The 20,652-nt window shown below is 42.4% G+C and overlaps 1 long non-coding RNA gene across 1 annotated transcript; it reads right to left on the reverse strand.

Annotated features, from left to right (window-relative positions):
* Positions 1-2,030: 2,030 nt before the first annotated feature.
* LOC115786483 (uncharacterized) lies at positions 2,031-8,791 on the reverse strand. The gene is made up of 4 exons (XR_004020430.1): positions 8,765-8,791; positions 8,564-8,636; positions 8,392-8,449; positions 2,031-2,239 (listed from the first exon to the last, which is right to left on the reverse strand). It is a non-coding gene; the product is annotated as an uncharacterized LOC115786483 (long non-coding RNA).
* Between the last annotated feature and the right edge of the window lie 11,861 nt (positions 8,792-20,652).

The following is a 20,652-nucleotide window of genomic DNA, read 5'->3' on the forward strand; positions in this document are numbered from 1 at the left end:
GGCTGAAATGTGTTCCTTACATAGCGCGGCGCTCAAAGAGTTATGAATTAGCTTGTGACATGCAAACAGGTGCACATGGCCAGAAATATCCACCAGCTAAGCTAATGTTTACCCTGAGTGAGTCACAGCAGGGATAATGATCATCATTCCATAACCTGTCCAAGATTCCTCGGACTGCATTAGCAACATTACCAGTCACAGCGTCATGCTTTGTGTAGACATCCAATCAGCTTGTTTGAATAGCGTAAAGATGTGTGGATCCCAGACGTGAAGGAGTCTCAGGAAAGGCAGCCCCCCCCCCCCCCAAAAAAAGGGCACTCAAGTCTGTACCTGTGATTTTATCTCATCTGCAGATTGAGTCCAGTTTTGGCTCTACATAATGCTACGTGTCGTTTCTCATTTAAGTACTTTGGTTTGTTAAATTAGTACCATCCTTACGATCCTTCTGTAATCACAAACAGTTGGTTTAAGGGTAGTTTCAATCAGACACCAAAGCTTCATTTGTTTATGTAAAACTCTATTTTATAATGGTAATTGTGCTATGTCTCAGCATGGGTAATTTCTTTTGTCAGGTTCTTTGTGCAGAATTTAAATGTTCACAGGCCGTGACCAGCTATGACATCACCGAGGTGCGGACCTCGGGTTTTTGCCCCTTCCAAAACAAAACAGTAAAAATTTACACAAATCAAAGTGTGTTGCTCCAGGTGGCTTTTACTTTGAAGAGACTATGGGAATTCTGTCATGTTATGGCCTGCCCTACAGTGCCTCTGATTGGGTTATGTTTAGGGAATTAGGGTGATGCTTGACTTATGAGGAACGATAATGGTAATAACTTTGTCTCAGACTGGCGACCTGTCCAGGGTGTACCTACCTTTCACCCTCCTGCAGTTGGGACAGGCTCCAGCTCCCAGTTCAAGGGTTTTAAGTTCAAACCTGGGAGTATGCATGGGGGTATCTCCCACCATTGAAAAAAAGTCTAGGGAAGTTCTGCATGGGATACTCTGCAAAAGAAATTCTTAATCTCAGTTTCTCTTCCCGTTTGAATACGGTTATAAATAAACCATTCTCTTGTTTTTTTATGGTCGCCTCTAACTTCACTATTATGTTTCACAGGTCTTGTTAGTCATGTTTAAAGCAACAGCAGCAACAAACTACCAGCAGAAAGCTCCAACAAACTGAACTTCTGCACCACAGCTACCTCAGAGCCACAAACCCTTCTGAAAGCCTTCAACCTGACTGGTACAGTAACTACTGCACGCAACAACTGTGACTGGCTGTTTCCTCCTATGCATCTGGGGCTACTGCTGCCACCATGTTTTGAACTGACAGACAAGTACAAATGTTGGTAAAGGCCACCTGCGTCAGATCTGTGCAGAATCTACAACAAAACCTACACAAAAGTATAAATTATGCTGAAGATAAAGTTAGCAGGCAGTTTGAGAGTAAACTGGCAAATTTAGGCTGTGAGGGGCTGGTGAAGAGGAGAGTGAGGGCTGGACTTTTGGGTGTGGCAGTCCTGTGACCTGTCTGGATTATGTAGGCATTGAGGCCCATAATAAAGAAATAAATAGGTTACTGGGTTTTTAAAAAAACAAACAAAGATTAATAGAAACTCTTCCTGATTCTTAAGTTGATCTTTCGTAGCATTTCCCTCTGTCCCGCTCCGCTCATCAACTTCACGGCGTGTGAATTTGTACAAAAAGCTATTGACATTTAATGTTATCAGCATTTCTGCTCTGTGTTAGGTCCTTGGTTACTATTAGCATTCAAATGTGCTGACATTATCTCAGAGCAGGCCGGCATGCCAGCTGAGCCGCCGCTTGGCAGGCTGACCCACAAACCCAGACCCGCCCTTGGCTCGACTCTCAGCTCCTGGTGAGATTTACTACAGCTAGAAACTGTCAGGAGCTCTCAGCTCAGACAGCAGATCACAGCTCTTTATTAAATGCATGCTTTGAGTTTTCAGATAACATCTGCAGAAGTTTTTATTCCTTGAAACATCCATGTCTGTAGTGACATTTTTTGGAGGATTTGATGCCCACAGGTGATTGCATATTCAAAGAGCAAACTTCACACTGCAGCAGCGTACAGTATGGATGCTTGAATTTCCATCCGAATATGAAAGGATGCCAGGAGCAGAAGAATGCATTTGACCCCATCTGTCATGCCCACGTCTTAATTCACATCAGCTGGCAGAACTGTTTTTACTGCACGGATTCCCTCGAGAGCCAGCGTCTTCCTGTAAAGTGAGAAGAATTGACTTAAGCATGCAGTTCTAAGGCACAATTACTCGGCTGTCATACAACAGTTTGATAAAATATGCTCCTACAGCAGAGAAATGCAAAAGCAGCTTTTGTGCAATGCAGTTGTGAAACTCTTGTGGAAAGCTACAATAATTCGGTATCACAAATGCACAATTTAACTTTATGTAGGACTTCGGTCTTTGCTGATGATTCATCATCGACACAGACTGAATTGGAGCATCAGTGAAGAATGTGAAGGGAATACTGTGCTCGGTGTCAAAAACACGTCCAAGTTTGAAGCCAGAGATCGTGCTGTAAATGATGCATTATCTCTGCTGTCTGCTTCACGGAGGGTAGGAGGTTAATCCACATGATTTACTTCTAAAGATTGCTGTCCAAAGAGGAATCTCTGCCCACACAACTTTTTGACTTCCAAAAAATCTGCAGCTAAAAATAAATGTTAAATGGACGAAATGTTCAATACATTCTACATGAAGCGTATCTGACTCAAATGTAAGGCAATATCACATAAAATTCTTACACTTCATGGCGTGTCAGAAAGGGAAATCTTTGTTTCCTCAAACTGATAACTACACATTTTTTGCACAGATATTTAGGGGAGAAGATGTGTAGCTATTCGCCCCCTCGCTTACTGCCCCTCTTGCCTCCTGCCTGCTCTTCTCACTAAGCTTACCCTTGACATTTAAGGGAGGTTGTGAAGTTTTTCATGGACTCCTGGGAAAGAGCCACACAGCACAAGACAGGGAGGGATGTAATGCCTTTTCCAGAAGTGATGAACTTTAAACTGGGAACCAGAGATATCAGCATGCCTAAGAAGAAGCAAACTGAATGCCTACAAATGCTGCAGTGAGGCCAGGCAGCCAGCGGCTTCTTGTTTTGGTAGTTTTAAACTGTCATCCGGTCTATGCCATCTTTAATTTTTACTGCACCAGGTGGATGGTTTTCTTACTTCTATTATATTTTTGGCAGCTGCAGTGACCCACTTTTCCCTCAGAGATCTTTTATGTTTTGTTGGGACTGAGCTAATCTGCAGATCTCTATAAAATAGTGCTGCATAGTTAATCCATTTAGTGTTTAAGCCCACATTCTTGTATCTAACATTTTGGGTCCACTGACTTTTTTGCTGTACAGTAACTGTGGTCAGAGGTCACAAGCAGGACCTCAGCTAATTATATTTGATTTAATGTCAATTTTCAGGAGCATTTTCTGCGAGTTATAAAAGACCTGGTGTGCAAAGATTTGAAGTGAAACAGTGGTCTGTCTGCCAATAGTTTCTGGAAATAGTCGCGACCACAGTCTATTGACTTTTGTAAAATCCCATCTCATGTCTATATGTTCAACAAAAAGCCACCAGAATGCGGTAACCTTACCTTAGCAGAAAACTGGAAGCACAGAGAAAATGATAGCCTGTGTCTGTCCAAGAGTAACAAAATATACCTTCTAGCACCTTACCTTCTGGAGGCCGCTGGCTGCCTGGTCTCCAGAAGGTAAGATAAGACTCCAAGAAGTTGCAGGATGCAACCAAGAAAGGCTGGCACCAAAACTAACATGTTAGTGGTGCCTTAGGAGAAAGCCAGGCTATCTCCATCCAGCCTTTTTTTTTTTTTTAAGATAATTACTCTGGCCTCTGGCTTTAAAACGAAACAGGCTGAAAGACCTCAGAAAGCAACACATCATGCTGTGATCTAAAAAAACAGCTGAGAAACAAAAGTCACTGACTTCTATCAGCCTGGAAAGGGTTATAAAGCCATTTCTTAGGCTCTGGGACTCCAGAGAACCACAGTGAGAGCAGGTATCCATAAACGGAGGAAACCTGGGACAGCGGCAAATCTTCCCAGGAGTGGTCGGCCTGCCAAAATTACTCCAAGAGCGCACTAACAACTCATCCAGGAGGCCACAAAAGAACCCAGAACATCATCTAAAAAACTGCAGGCCTCACTTGTCTCAGGTAAGGTCAGAGTTCATGATGGCTGCGATCCAAATATCAAGCTAACCTTGCCAAGAAACATCTTGATGATCTGAAGGACTTTTGGGGAAAAATTCTGTGAACTGACAAGACAGGAGCTGAACTTTCTGGAAGGTTTGAGTCCCGTTACATCGGCATAAACTAACAGAAATCAGACCAACAGTCAAACATGGTGGTGACAGTCTGATGGTCTGGGCCTGCTTTGCTGCTTCAGGATGACCTGCCGTCATTGATGGAACCATGAATTCTGCTCTCTACCAAAAAAAATAAATAAAAAATCCAGAAGGAGAATATCCAGCTATCAGTTCATTACCCGAAGGTCAAGCTAACCTGGACAATAATCTGAAATACACCAGCAAATCCACTTCTGGATGGCTCAAAAGCAAAACACCCCTATCCAAAAAAACAAAACAAAAAGACTTTGGAGTGGCCGAGTCAAAGTCTGGACTTAAATCTGACTGAGACCTTAAACAGGCCGTTCATGCTTGAAAACTCTTCAGTGTGGCCGAATTAAAACAGTTCTTTAAAGAAGAGCCGGCCAAAATTCCTCCACATCGATGTCAAAGCCTCACTGCCGGTTTATCACAAACACTTGATTGCTGTTCTTGCTGCAAAGGGTGGCACGACCAGTTATTAGGTTTAGGGGCAGTTACTTTCTCCACACAGGGCAGGTAGGTTTGGAGAGATTTTTCCCTTAAATGACATAATTTAAAAACAAAAACTATATTGTATATACTTAAGTTATCTTTGCCTTATACTCAAATTTGTCTGATGATCAGAAACATGCAAGTCTGACAAATATGCAAAAAAATAAGAAATCAGGAAGGGGGCAAATACTTTTTCACTGCATCTCTCATCCCTTTTAATCCTAATAGGTCACAATGGTACCAAACCGGGGCTTTAAAAACCAAACCTCCATAAATGAAAGTTGAGTTCCTAAACTAAGTTTGATTTTTTTAAACACTTGTGCATTTCAGGGTGGCTGGGCCCAGTCCCAGCTGGCACTGGATACGAGGCACTTTACATCCTGAACAGGTCACCAGTCTAATTTAGACCGTCCCAGCAAATATTTCCATGTTGCAACAAGACAAGAAGCTTCAGTGTTTGCTGATGTCTGCTCAAAACTCAGTTCTTCAAGGAGGTGCATTGTGGCGAGTTTCCGAATACAGATGAACTTATAAATCTTTTCAGAATTAGTAATTCAACAAGAACTTGGCAGGAGCTGAGAGTTGTGATTTTTTTTTTGAATAACCTCCACTATGATTTGTGCCAAATTACTCAGAGTTACACTGGTGCTACAGATATGGTTTGAGTTTATTGGATTTTTTTTTTGCCGGTTTTGGAAAGCTTTAAAAAAAAAAAAAGAAAAAAAAAAGGGAGGTCCAGAAGTTGTTAATCTGCCTAAAAAAAATAAACAGTTTGATGAAATTAAAAAGTGTTTCCATCATCCAGAGAACACATTTCTGGAGGAAACAATGAATCTCCTGAACGTCTTTAGAAAGTTTATGGGATAAGTGGTCAGACTTATTCACAATTTTGGCTTCGATTACGAGCACTGGCAGGTCCAATTCAAAACCAAAGCCACCAGCATCAACTTTCAAAAGCTATTTGTTGAATAACAGCTCACTCTGGCCCGAGTCTACAACTTTCCTGGTTCTCCTTCCTATTCCATTATCACAGTGTGGAAGCTGGAGGGTGGGGGTGGGGGGTTAAAAAAAGAAAAAAAAAAAAAAGTAGTATGAATCCGTAAATCCTATTGGCTGGTGGCAGAAAAGCCTTGCTGACTGAGTTTTGCCACTATTTTAGCTTCCATTTATAGTGTGGCAGCACTTCCTGCTATTGTGTGCCAGGAAAACCCAGGCCCTCTTGGCTGCTCTCTAATGTCCTGCCTCTCTTATCCAGCCTGACACTCAAAGAAAAAAAACACACACACACACACACACACACACACACACACACACACACACACACACACACACACACACAGAGAGCGCTCTGTTGGTGCAATGCCTCCTACCACTCCTTGGATAAGTGTACGGGGTTCTTGCTTGGACGCGGCTAACAAAGTGCTTCCTCAAGTCGATAAAAACTGATGTTGAGCTACTCAAAAATCAAACCAGTGGCCAGAGGTCCTCGACCAGAAAGGGTTCTGGACTCTTTAAAGTCACTTGAGACTATAATTGGTATTGGAAAGCTTCTCGTTTGGGAAAACTCCTGGCTCTGAATATCACAAACAGGCTGTGCTGTCAGACGCACTATAGAGGAAGCATTTCATTGCTGCACCTCATCAATGAGCTGCACGCAGCGTGGATTACAGATTTAGACTCCAGGCTTTCACTCCTTTTTAGCTTCATTCACGTCTCATCCATCTGAGCGACTGGCAGCACAGACTCCTTTTGTCTGCGACGCCAAGGCCCCGAAGTTGGGAAAACCATCAGAACACTGTAAATCATCTCGGGGGCTGAGTGTCAGCCAAAGTATCCTCAATTACTGGACCGCATCTCTGTGGATCACAGTTGTGGTCGACCTCTAACTGCACACGTCTTTTAACATCTCTCTCGTCTCTGAGTGGAAGGCTGAGTCTCTCAGCTTGAAGCTGTGTTTTTGGAGATGATCTAATTACTTCTGCAGACAGCTGATAGAGCCTGTGGAGTGATGAGCAACAGCGGCTGAGATAACAGAGCAGAGAGTTTGTTGTGGGTGCCAGTTGACAATAAGTCCAATCTAAATGGTGGGAAACTAGAGAAACAGTTATCAGCTATTAATTGTTTGATGATATGAGTCATTTTAAAGGAAAGAGTTTCTCTCCACACTTGACTCTGGGAATGATGGTGCCAGAATCCCACTTATACACTGAGATGGGTGAAGAACATGTCAGTAATATAACTGTCTACATCAGGCAAAGAAAGGTACACAATATAGTAATATTTAAGATTCAGTAACTGCAGATGCAGTTCATTTTAAAATATCTATGGATCTACAGTATTACATTCCTCCTGGCCTGCGCGGATACAGTCTGAGGGACGGAAAACTCAGCAAGAGATCTTTACTATCGTGAAGCCACAAAATGCAGGAATGTGAAGTATGACAAATATGGCCGTTTTGTTTTTCTCTGCACATATTTTACTCATTTCAAACCAAGCAGAATCCACCTCAAACACACAAATCTGTAAAGGCATGCTTAAAGTCAGTCACGGCTCCTTAGCTATATCAGTTGTGTGTATGTTTGTATGCAAGCATCCATCAAACACAGCACAGAGGAGGCAGTCTAGGTAATAATTAACTTTAAACCACAAAACCATTAGATAGCTGCAGGTACTGATGGATGTAGACTAAACTACTATCACACAAAGCAACGATGCGTTAATGTAGCAGATGATTACAGTACATGAGTCACAGCTTGTACTTCCAGATTATCCCAGTCATAGCAGAAAATCATGCAGCTGTACGCTTATATAAAGCATGCTGAAGGACGGTGATGGTGAGCAGTAGCTTCGGTTTGCAAGTTTAAACTATGATACAACAGTCACACAAAGTGACACAAAAACCACTGCTGTCATTTCTGCCACTGAGCTGAATGGGAGGAACAGTTTTGTGTTGTAAGACATTCATATTAAAGTTTAAGAGCAGCATGGAAAATTAAATCAATATGAAGCAACACAATCAGGGTTGCCAGATTGGTTTTCTTTCCTGTAAATGGGTTGGTAAAAATTAATTTGGGTGGATCGTTATCTTTGAGTTTGGGTACTCTTTGTACCATTTGGTTTCCAGCCGCACACTGTGAGGCAACCAGAGCCACAACACTCACCCAAAAACATGCATGAAACACATCAGTTTAAATGTACTGTGACTTACACCTTCTGATTACATTTACCGTCTAAGAAACCATATGGAACTGCAGCTCCTGCAGCAGATTAATCACATTTTTTTTTAAGTTTTATTCAGCAGAAATGCAACACACTATCTGTCAGTGCACCCACTGGTACACAGTAAACAGGCACTGCCAACATCTACTTTTACCAGTTAAATCTAGCAGCACTGCACACAAGCAATAGCAGCAGCATAGGACATCCATCTGACCTTAATTAAGCTTTAGTGGTACCAGCCTGCAGCCTGTGACTGAACAGCAACATCAACAACAGCACAGAGCAGCCAACTTACCTTAATGAAGTGTAGCAGTAGCCTCTCAGCAGATCAGGAAAGCATATGCAGCTCAAACCTGCTAACAAGCCCACCATCAGCATAAACAGATTATTCCTCCACACAATGTCCAGAAGTAAACACCAAACTATGGGTTAGCTGATTACATAGCAGAGGCCACAGGTTAGCATACCGGTGTAAGGCCAAACCAGAAGTCAGGTCACTGAGAGTTTAAATAGTCTGCCTTGAACGGGATGGAAAACTACCTGATAAGCAGATTAAAAAAAGAATGTATTCATTCATTTGTAGCTGAGGCAGCTCCGGTCTGACTGACAACCGTGGCTCACTGGGACACCTGAGGCAGGTGAGCCAGCTTTAAGAAAATTAGCATCACCTGTGCTCCTTACTGCCGTGCAGGGGCATGGCTAATGAGGGTGGGTGGAGGTCAAATCATATGATATATGATGTCACACTGATATGATAGTATGTGTCATATATATGTGTTTAGTGATAAATAAAAGAGTATTTCCACCATGAAAATCTCTTCAAGCCAAATTGAGTTGCACTGTTTGTTTGTTCCCCAGTAAAGTATGAAGCTCCCTGACGGTGGGTGGGGAAAATATTAATCCTGTAATTTATGTTTTTGCAATGAAATTATTCTTTTCCTGCTGTTCTATGATTGACTTTAACAACGTTGTTTTAATGAAAAAGAATAAAACTGGATCCAAGTTTAAAATGAATGGAATCTGACTTCTGGCTGTATAAAGTCAAGACCATTATTAAAAGACAGACAGAGCCTCCACATTTAAAACGAGGGGGGTGCATAGTGGTCAGTTGGTCTGGGTTTAAATCCACCTTTCTGTGTGGAGTTTGCATGTTCTCTCTGTGGGTTTTCTCCAGTTTCCTCCTGCAGTACATGCAGGTTGTGGGTTCAGGTTAAATCACCCCCAGGTGTGAATCTTGTCTCTCTCTCTGTGTTAGCCCTGCGGCAGGCTGGTGACCTGTCCGGGGTGTACCCCACCTCTCGCCCTATGACATCTGGGATTGGCTCCAGCACCCCTGCGACCCTGAAAAGGATAAGTAGAAGAAAATGGATGTTTTTGAGGAAGTTTTGGTGTCCAGCAGGGGGCAGCTCCTCTAGTTCCACAAAGAACTTCTCACTTGAGATGTTGCCTCAGTCAGCATTTTCCTTTTCACTTTATTGTCTCGGTCTCTAGATACAGGTCTTCTTCAGCATGTGATAATGTTGAAACTTGTAGTTCTATTCAGAGTGAAATAGATCATAATGCAGTTTTTTTTTTAGGGTAGAACTCGCTGCCCAAAGGGTCGCGCCATTCCTCGAGTTCTGAGTCACTTTCACCTTTTGCACCTCACCCTTGGCTCCAAAAACCAAAGATGGCGATGGCAGACAACACAGTGTGCGATGTACGTCCGTTTCCTTTAACCAGACTGAATCAAAACCATTTTCTGGATCAGTGCAGGTTATGGCTACAAAACGGCTCAGTCAGCTCCTCGTTCTGCTAAGCTTAAACCGGTAATGCTGACAGCGGCATCGACTGTCTCCAGCTTTGATTACGTGAATATCTTCATGTCTCTGATGAATTATTTTGTTTTTGCCAGCAGAAGTAGCTTTCCATCCTTGTAGCCAGAGAGGACTTTGGAGTACCAGTAAACCCTTCATGATCCATTATACGTGCCCTCACTCAAGATAATGGCATGAAGCACAGGAATTTACTGCTATCTGTTAACCTTGGAGCCTCCTCTGTTCGCTCAGTAATAAAAACCTAAATGTAGAGCGTCCTGACTGTTGGACAGATGGGGATTTAGGTCTGTGCAGGTTTCTGCGTTTACAGCGTCCAGCTGATCAGATGATGTGTTCGCTGACACTGTTCAGCAGCGACAGGAAGCATGTGAGGAAACTTCGGTGCCATGAGTGCTTTGAAGTGTCTCATAAAAATGCCTGAACAGAATCCAAGATCGACTCGTTCAAGTGGCGGCTACAAAAAAAGCATTAATAGATCCTATAATTGTTGCTGTATATACTGTATAGCTTTCTGTCTCAGTCTACAGCATGCTGCCAAACCTCAATAAAGTTCTTTTTCCTCGGAAGGCCCGTCTCTCCACCTCACCTCCTCATCCCTGAAGACAGTTTTTAAGCATCAGCGTGTATTTTATATCTCAAAGAGCTGAAATCAAATAAGAGGAAGATGCAGCGTCCAAAGAAAGCAGATTGTAAGAATGGAATATGAACCAGGTGCAGAGTTTGGAGGGTCTTCACAAGACGCTCACCACCAAATTTAATCGCCTGGAAATATTCAAGCAAAGCCTCCTCTCAGCTGACCTGCTGAACTCTCAGATTCCGCCTCTTGCGCTCTGCTCACGGCGCACACGAGAGCCGATCTGACATATATTTTATACAGGAGGATATAATTACTCCATTACTACAGCTGCGTGATTTAAAATCGATCACTGAACACATGTGTTCAGCTGCTGTAAAAGAAACAATGTGCTGTTTCTTGTTTTTAGATGTAACTATCACTGGAACTGGAAATTACCTCTGGCTCTGCACACATGCACAGTGCATTAAGTATTCATGCCAGCGCGCGACCAGCTCCAAAAGTCATTGTGTTTTGATTTATTGCCATTTTTGCAGCATGCCTGCCTCTGCTGGGATCATCAGAAATCCAAACTAGCAGCTAACCTAAACCTTTTCCTACTCTTACACTTTGGTTTTTGAGGAGCTAAAAGTTCAGGACACAGAAAATTACCTCTTGCTTGGCACCAGTTAGTCATTTCATGTATTTATCTTACCATTAGAGAGGCAAAGTAAATATCACAAACTGCAGTATGCACACTGTAAGAAATTTCCCTGTTAAATTACAGTAAATTAACTACATGTGCAGCATCATTTCACAGTGTGCCCACTGTAATCACTGACAGCTTTTTTTTGCTGTTTTCCCCTCCAACAACTAAGTATTACTGTATATACAGTATACTGTATATAAATATACAGTAATACACAGTTAACACAGTTTTCAGCCTTGCAGCGAGGGTCTAAACATGCCGTTACTGTAATAACCAGCAATTTACACTAGTTTAAAATACTGTCTTTCACCACAAAGATGTACAATCATCTTCTCTTTTACTTAATTATTTTTCAGACGTCGGGCAGTGAATTTCTGGAGAAAATCTCCTGCACTTTTACAGTAATTTATTTCAGTATCGTGCTATCGTGCACACATGCACAGCTGACCAGAGGTATTGTGTATTTGGATACATGTATCAATATTTTTCTTTGTGGAAGTTAATAACAGATCAAAGTCGATCTAACACTAAAAGAAGCAACAAAGTAGCTAAAAATAGCAGGTCACATTAAACCATTAAGACTAAGAAGCATGCTGTGAGTGTATGCTTCTCTTTTCAACAGAGCCTACAGTGAGAAGGTGGACGGGGGGGGGAGACGTCTGTCATATTAAATCATGTTGATTTTGCTCAGACACCGATGAGCCTCAAACCGTGGCTGTGCCCTTTACTTTAGAGTAACTTTAAGTATAACTTTTTTTTCCTGGAAAGTATCCAGCTGCAGGACTTACTGCAGACTGATGTCGTCTTTCAAATTCCAAAACTTTGTATTATGGAGCCGTGCAGGCAGAGGGAGGGGCGGGGAAGGAGGGAGGGTTTTATTCTGGATGTCATTTTATAGATATTTCCAAAAGCTCTCAGAGTTTAGAGGACTGAGCTTTCCCAGCTGGAGATATAAAGGACTCAATCCAGCAGGACCAGCAGTAATTGAGCCAAAGCTGGTGTGGCAAACTGTGTGGGCTCGAAGGCGATGCTCAGCAGAGGTGAGCATATCAGCAGAAAACCTGGGTGGTACACTAAGAGGGAAGAGGAGCGCTGGTCAGGCACGAATTCCATTAGTTATTGACTCTTCCTTCTCTTGAAGTATCACATGCAGGAGAGCATTATCATCCCATGCATAAAAAAGAGACCGAGCGCGAACCCTGACGAGGCATCTGCTTACATTGGCAGTGACTATGAGACAGAGCCGTGAGGTTCAGTGGCGGGTCAGCCACGATAGGAGCTTTGAGAAGCATCAGCATCTGCTGGAGGAGAGAAACTTTCCCTCTTTGTGCCCGATTTCACGGTGTCTGATGTGCCGGGAGAGCATGTTTGGTTTGCTGTGATTGATCAACATGGAGAGGTGGTCTGCTGCACATGCATCTGACCTACACACAAACTCCCACTCACAATGAAAAGGGAGGCACACAAGCATTTGCCATTATTTTTTAATCACACAACAGACACGCAAGAGAGAGTTTAAAGATAAAATGCTTTACATCATTTTGTTGCTGAGCAGGTATGGTGTGTATGTGTGTGTGTGTGTGTGTGGGGGGGGTGTAGCTGAGTGATCTGCTGTTAATCTGATGCTAAACTTCAGATAAACTGAAGGAAAAGAAAGATTTTCCCTATTTTGTGTCCATTCAGGCCAGAAATGACCTCAAGACTTGTGAACGAAAGCAAACCGGTTAACAAAAAAAGACCCTTACTTTTATTTTGTAACCACACAACCTGCACCACCCAAAAACAACCGCACGCACTAATCTATAGGGACACTTTTTGGAAATCAGTGTGCTTTCCTTCCACAACTTGGATGGAAATTACAATTAAGTCACTTTTTGGCATTTTAATGGCTCAATGACATCAACAGTGACCAAGGAAAACAGTCGAACTTGAGAGAAGCTGTGGCTTATTATTGTAACCTTCTACGCCTGAGAATGGAAATTATAAATTGGAAATAGATGAATTGGAGTATGTAATAAAAACTGAACTAAAAACCACAAGAGAACAAAAGATGTCTTGAAGTCAAATGGCAGGCCGAGCCTCTGGCCAGACGTGTTGAAACTGTGTGGGAGAAGACAGCGGAGTAACACTGGGTGTTGAGGTTTTTAACCCCGAGGCTGCAAAGGAGAGCTACTTTTCACATTGCATGGGAATGCCATCTTTAAACCTCATTATAATCACGGCGTACTGGTCAAAAAGACCTATTTGTGACCAGTCAGAAGTAGGTCTGATTCCCAGCACGCCGTGCCTTAAATTCATAGAGAGATTGATTCCATCTGAGTGTCCCTTAAGGGTTAAAGGGGGAAAGGAGCGCTGAGATACTGTTTCCATTTCTGGAGATCCTGGTCCGTCTGATCAAAAACAATGTTTCGGGAGACGCTGGGAAAGAACCGTTATCCAACCTGATCCTCGCCGTCTTGTTTCTGTATTGAAAAGTGACTTCATAACCCAAAGCAGACAGAGCAGACAGGCGGCCCTTTATGAGCACCATCACACAGAACGGCTGGGAAACGAAAACCTTTCAGGGCGACGTGTGAATCTAATTCTGGCTGCCGTGCTGCAGAACTTTCCCTCACTCTGGTCCTAATTTTAGAAAAATCGAAAGCAATTGAGCACAAACTTAATTGGCAACTACGCAAAAAAAACAAACCTTTCATGGGCGCACAACTGCTGACGTTGACGATCGTGACATCAGATGTTGACTGAAGTCATCGCTGCAGATGCTGCATTGACAGTTTTGCGATACGGATCAAATGTTGCCGCGGTGACAGTCGGGGTCAACTCTCTTTTTTTTGTGCTTCCCAATAAAAACACATGTGGGTGCTGCGCAGAGAGCAAATATTTATCCACCAGTTTTAATTAGCGCAGCAATTTCACTATGAAATTAAGCATCTCCATCATAACTCAAGCACCAACACAGAAGCCTGCGTACACAATGCACGAGAAAAGAGCCTGAAATTTGGAGGAAGAAATGATGTAAAAATAGCAACAATGTGGAAGCAATTTATGCTAATTAGGCTTTTATTTATGGTCCAATAATTGGGTGCATTTGAATTGTTGATGATGTTTTTTCTCCTTATTTTTCTCCCCGTGTTCCCCCATTGCTCTCCTTCTGAGAGAGAAGATCAAAGCGGGCGCACTTGAATAGATGTTAATGGTGCGTGGCTGTCGTCTTAGTCCTGAGTGGCTGAGATCTCTCCAGTGAAAGGAAAACAGCCAATTTAGGTCTACGTGGACACAATTAGCACAATTTATGTGCGCCTTTCACGACAGCGCTCCCGTTTAACCCGCAAGAGGGGATCAGCATTCATGCTGTAACTATGATTTTCATAACCTTTACCTCCCCGTGCCTTTTTGCTGCATCTGAGGACTATAGATCAAACTGTTGGCAGATGCATTAGAAGCACTTGAATTGAAAGTGAAGCTAATTCAAAAATAACCTGCATGATCCGGTAGCACCGCTGCAACAACATGATGAACTGTGTGATAAATGTTGGCGTGGAGAACTTGTAGTTGAGAAATTACGTTTTGTCTAACACAACAGCAATCACATGCAACTCATCCTTCAAAATGTCCTGCCGGTTAGCCCACCCACAGAAGTTTCCCTCTAAAAACAGGGAAGCAAATCAATTTTTTTGTGTGTGTCTAAGTGTGTGTGTGTGTGTGTGCAGTTTCTTTGCGTTGCTTCGCTGTAGCCCGAGGCGGTGCTTTTACAGTCCCTCTCCCTCCTGAATTTGAATGAGAAAAAAATGGTGCAGCCCGGACCGAGCGGAGGAAACAAGGTGCATTATGTAGGTGGGAGGTAACCGTGCCATTGAGAGACAATTAGCATGAAGCCCAGACCTTTGGAAACGGCGCGGAGGCTGCAGAGAGCGGGCCTGACAGAATGAAAAGATTAAGACTTGAGAAAAGATAGCAGGGCATGGGAAAATCCAAAGGGAAGCAGGCCACTGAAGTAGCCAATGAGCGAAGGAGGGACAATGAGGCAATGAGCATTTTTTTTTTCTCTTTTCTGTGAAAATTGATGTGCTCCTATCAGCTGCCAAGTGTGAGCACATTCCTCCATACCTAAAAAGTGCCATTTGTTTGCACGTGACTTTTGTTTCCCTCTGCATGCAGATGCCAGCCTGTCGGGAGGGTGAAAGACGGGCAAAGTGGAGGCGACTGCAAACTATTCAGCTACAAAATTCCAGCAGGTGTTGGCAAAAAATTGTTAGATTGCAGCTAAACGGCACCGAGAAGCCCGTATTGTGCTAACTCCTTTAATGACCCGCTCGTTCACATGTTGCTGCCTTTTCTGTGTGGAATTCCACTTTGGCAGATACACTCAATCTGTAGCTCTGCTGTCCTGATAACACCACCCCACCGACTCCTAATCCACCCAGCACAGCCAATTTTAAATTTATGCTGCAGATTATCTGTCCTGCTGCTGTGGATTTGGCCTTCGTCCGTTTCACTTGCAGACCTCATAAGTAATAATCGTCTGGAAACGAGTGCAGAAGAAGAAACAGGAAGGTCAAAAAGAGCAGTTACAGCTGTCTCAGTGTAAACAGCACGAGGGCTGTTTACTGGATGTGCATTCATGCACCTGTGTGTGTGAGAGTTTACGTACGTGCTCCACACGCAGTCACACTCCCACACCAGCGTGCAGGCAGAAACACTCGACTTTCATAAACATCACAACAGCAGGCCGCAGAGAAAGTGTGGTAACTGCATACAGTGCAGAGCAGCTGTTTCTGCGGTTCATAATGCGCTGTCGCTGAGAGAAGACTTCAGCATCGCATTAGTCCAGGTCGCTGAGCTCAGCCGGAGAAACAACCAGGACGTGTAGCTGTGTCTGGTTTCTCCGCAGGGGGATACACAATCTCAGTTTAAACCATTCAAATCTATGTTTGAGAAACTCTTAGTCTGAGCTCACGCTGACTCTTGTGATGAAGAGTTTTATTCTAATTTACTATTTTAATCAGTTCAAAGTGAAGATTGATCCTTAATCCTTTTATGAGACGAAGAGAAGCTGAAGCTGAAGATAACACCAGCTTGATGTGTTTTATTTCCACTGTTAGTTTGCCATGATGCCATTGGCTGATTAATTGCCATGATGTCATTGGCTGATTAACACTACTTATTAAAGCCTGACTGATGATGGTACTGCATGAATAATGAGGTTCACCAAAAAAAGTGGCCTTGAAAATGTAATTGTTTCATACAGTGAGCTGCAGTACCATTATCAACCACTAGGTGTAAATGTGTAACAACTCGTACTTTATCCAACTTTATAAAAACATTCGTGCATAACTTCATGAAATTCAATTCAATTCACATCAGTTCTAAGGCATTTAACTCAATGGCCACTTTATTAGGTACACACAAACTGCTGATCTACTGGAATTTTCCCCACAGAACCGTCTCCAGGGTTTACAGAGAACGGTCTGTGTACACAGTACAGAGAAAAGGAGAAAATATCCAGTAAGCTGCAGTTTCTGGGTGAAAATGTCTTGGAGGTCAGAAGAAAATAGGTTTTGAGCTGCTAGGAGGGCAACAGTAACCACTTGTTACAACAAAGTTTTACAACATGTCAAACCTTGAAGCAGACAGCAGCAGAAGACCACACAGGGTGCCACTGCTGTCAGATAAGAACTGTAAACTGAGGCTGCAATTTACACAGGCAGCAATTAAGAATCAAGGCAGTTCTGAAGGCAGAAAGGGGCCCAACCCAGTATATGCAAGGCATACCTAATAAAGCGTCCAGTGAGTGTGTATTGCAAGGTGAAGACCCAATGATCAGACAATCCCTTATGGGCACAACTTAGCAAGAGTGGGGTATAAAGAAGCTTAGGAAGAGACCTCTAGATGGGGCTCAGAGATGGGTCGCTATCAGCAGGTGAGGGGAAAGAGCAGCACAGAGAGACCACGAACAACAACCAGGACAAAACACCAACTATGGAAGTGCGTATACATTAGTTAATTACATGCAGTAGAGGCATAACAACACATCAGGAGTGAGCAGAGGAGAGGAGAGCAGAGGAGGAATGCTCAGTGCATCACCCCATGAACCTGAGCCTATAGCAGCATAACTAAGGGATGGTTCAGGGTCACCTGATCCAGGCCCGATTATGTCTAAAAGGAAAGGTTGAAGATAATAAACACAGAGCATTTCTGCTGCTCATTTCCTCATGCAAAGAAAGTGACCAAGTGCAAAAATACGTGAAGACAGGGGCGTGGCTAAAGGTGGGCTTGGGCTGGCACTGCTCTCCTTGTCATGTAACTGTCTCACAGACATCGTGTCCGACCTTTTCAACTTTCAAACCCAGTTTTCAGTGCAGCATATAATCTGATTTCCTTTGGGCCCCTTGCAGATCCCCTGGATCTGCTCGTGCCTGAGGACAAACATATCAACAGCACATAATAAGTGCTGGAGAACTATCCAATATTTCTCTTTGTGGTCACTTGGTCTCCAAACCTAATTTAAGAAACAAAACCAGGAACCAAACCCACAAACAATTGAATGAGAACATATTTACAGGGAGAAAATGCTAAAGTCCAGCTTCACAAACTCATAAAAGGCTTCATTTCAATAACAACCAAACTGTGGAAAGTTCACAAACTCTTAGAGAAATGCAACAGAATCACTTATCAGACTTGTTCAGTTTGATAATTTAATCCAGTCAAACTCTTCACCTCTGGTTACATTCTGTCCTCACAGATGTATTTACACTCTGCTCCCATTAAGATTTAAAATCTTCTCTTCTCATGGCAATAAATGGACTTTTAATGGGTTTTACCTATCTACTGCCGGCCACATGAACAGATATATGATAGTAATTTCAACTCGATTCAGTTTTAGGTATGGACCCTATATTAGAAAGAAACCCGGACAGTCAGACGGTCCCAATGAGCGGGAAGGAAAAACTTCCTTTAACAGGAAGAAACCTCCAGCAGAACCAGGCTCAGGGTGGGGCAGTTAGGTGTGTGTGTGTGTGTGTGTGTGTGTGTGTGCCTATTGCAGCATAACTAAAGGATGGTTGAGGCTCACCTCATGCAGCCCTAACTAGTCCCATCAGGTTCACAAAAGCATTGGGGGCATCACGCAGGTGACGTATGATGAGCTTTTCCTCGATTACAATCTCAACATCGTTGTAGGAAGCTGGAAGAGGTTCCCGCTCATCTTCAGGATCTGTGGGCTTCATGAAAAACAAAACAAAGGTGTCAGTGCTTATGTAATCATCTGTCATATCATTCAGCATCCAGGGGGCACAAGCGTTACCCTGCTTACTGTGAACTAGTTTTGTTTTTTGTCTGTTTTTGAATGATAAACTTTTACCTCACACATCTTCAGGAATGCAGGACTCTTCCTCATGTACCCTGGTAGGCCCTGCAGCACTGCTGCCCTCGTCTTTGATTCGATGCCTGCCAACAGAGCATCCAGCTGCCATCAGAATTATATGAGCCCATCAGTCCACAAGTGATTTCAAGTACACATTTTGGTTCCACACTGTGATGCTTGAATTTTACAAGACAATATTTATTTAATAAAAAATATTTTTTATATACAAATTAATAATAAATGTAAAAGAAAAAATAAATCAAGGAAGCATTACATGATTAAGACAAGTAGAACGGAGAAGGGACTTGGCAACAATATATCTACCTTTTTAGTATTTAGTTTTGTCCTCTCTCCTAATTCCCATCCCCTTCACTTCTGTCATTTCCATCTTTCTCCTCCTGCCTTATCCCTATAATACATTCTCCTTCTTTCAGCTGCTTCGCTTAGTGGTCACCACAGTGGATCACCTGCCTCCATCCCACCCTATCCCGAGCATCCTCCTCTGCCATGCCAACCCTCTGCATGTCCTCCTTCCATGAATCTTCTGAGGTCTTCCTCGTGCCTTGCAGCTCCATCTTCAGCTTCCTTTGTCCAGTATACCCACTATCCTTCCTCTGCACATGTCCAAACCATCTCAGCCTTGCCTCTCTAATCTGCTCAGTTTAAGCAATTTGGAGACTAAGTTGTTTCCCTCTGATGTCACTGTTTCTGATCCTCTACATCCCGGTCACTCCCAGTGGAGAGCTGAACATTTTCAGCCCAGCCACCTCCAGCTCTGCCTCCTGTATTTTTGTCAGAGCCACCATCTCCAAAGCATCCATCACAGCAGGTCTCAGTACCATCTTATAAACCTTCCCTTCACTCTTCTACTGGCTTTCTACTGTTGTGCTCATTTTCTGCATGAAACCATCCTGCTGTCACCTCTCTTCAACAACTCTTTCCCATATCTTCATGGTATGGCTCATCAGCTTTAACTGTAGCTGCTACAGCTCTGCATAAGACAACCCCAGCTGATGCTGTATAGAATTGCTGATCTGCATGTTTGATTTGGCAAAGATTTTACACCAGATATTCTTCCTGATGCAATCCTCCCCATTTATCTGGGCTTGTGACAAACACTGAGTATATTGGTCATATATTGGTAAGTCTCTATTGCACTGAAACAATTTCAAAGTAAAGAAATGTACTCACATCCGTGTTAAGACGTTCCAGTGTGGGTGTAATTTCTTTAACCCCCTCATTTGACCTGAACCACTGAATAGACAGCTGTCCACATGCTCATAGAATGAACTGAGGTCCATCAGCCTTGTGAATTACATGAGGATCTATATGAAGAGGTGACAATACATCATTTCAGTGCAATGATATTTTCATTTTAGTCCATGTTAGGTGACATTACAGCAAGATGTCTAGCAAACATTCAAAAAATGCATAATTAACAGATGGTCCTCACCCAGTCAAAGTACTCTTAAGTACAACACTTGCATGATCACCTCACTGACTGCACTGCACAGCCTTGAAGTGTAAAATCATTTTTTACTAAGAAGAAAAAATAATTGTTTTCCAGATTTTAATGTATTTAGATATGGAGACACTTCAGTTTATAAGAAACTACACTGAATAACAACTGATAACACTGCAAAAACAGAAGCAAAAATAATAATGTTCAGTGAACTGATTTTAATGATGATTTTACTGAAACAAAATTAATATGAATGAATAGAAAAATCAAATACATTAAAATTTAACAATACCTTTTGCTTGTGTGTGTAACACTTTGATAACTTAATACACAAACTTTAGCTAATGTATTATTGTATTATTTTTTTTACATTGAAACAATTAAATAATTAGCACCAGTAATTAGTGCTGCTATAATTAGATTTTTATAAATGATACTGTCAGAGATGATTGTCATGCCTTATGAAATATGATACAATGATGTGTGTATTTTACTACTATATAACATATACTTTGTCACAAAATGACTTAATGAGAAACAAAGTAATTACATTATTAATATTAGTACTCCTAATTAATATCAATAATAATATCACTGTTTATGAAAAGTGAAACTATCAAGTCACTAATTATTAACCGTGGTTATGTGTCAG

Source organism: Archocentrus centrarchus, chromosome 10, assembly GCF_007364275.1.
Source record: "Archocentrus centrarchus isolate MPI-CPG fArcCen1 chromosome 10, fArcCen1, whole genome shotgun sequence".
Classification (NCBI taxonomy): domain Eukaryota; kingdom Metazoa; phylum Chordata; class Actinopteri; order Cichliformes; family Cichlidae; genus Archocentrus; species Archocentrus centrarchus.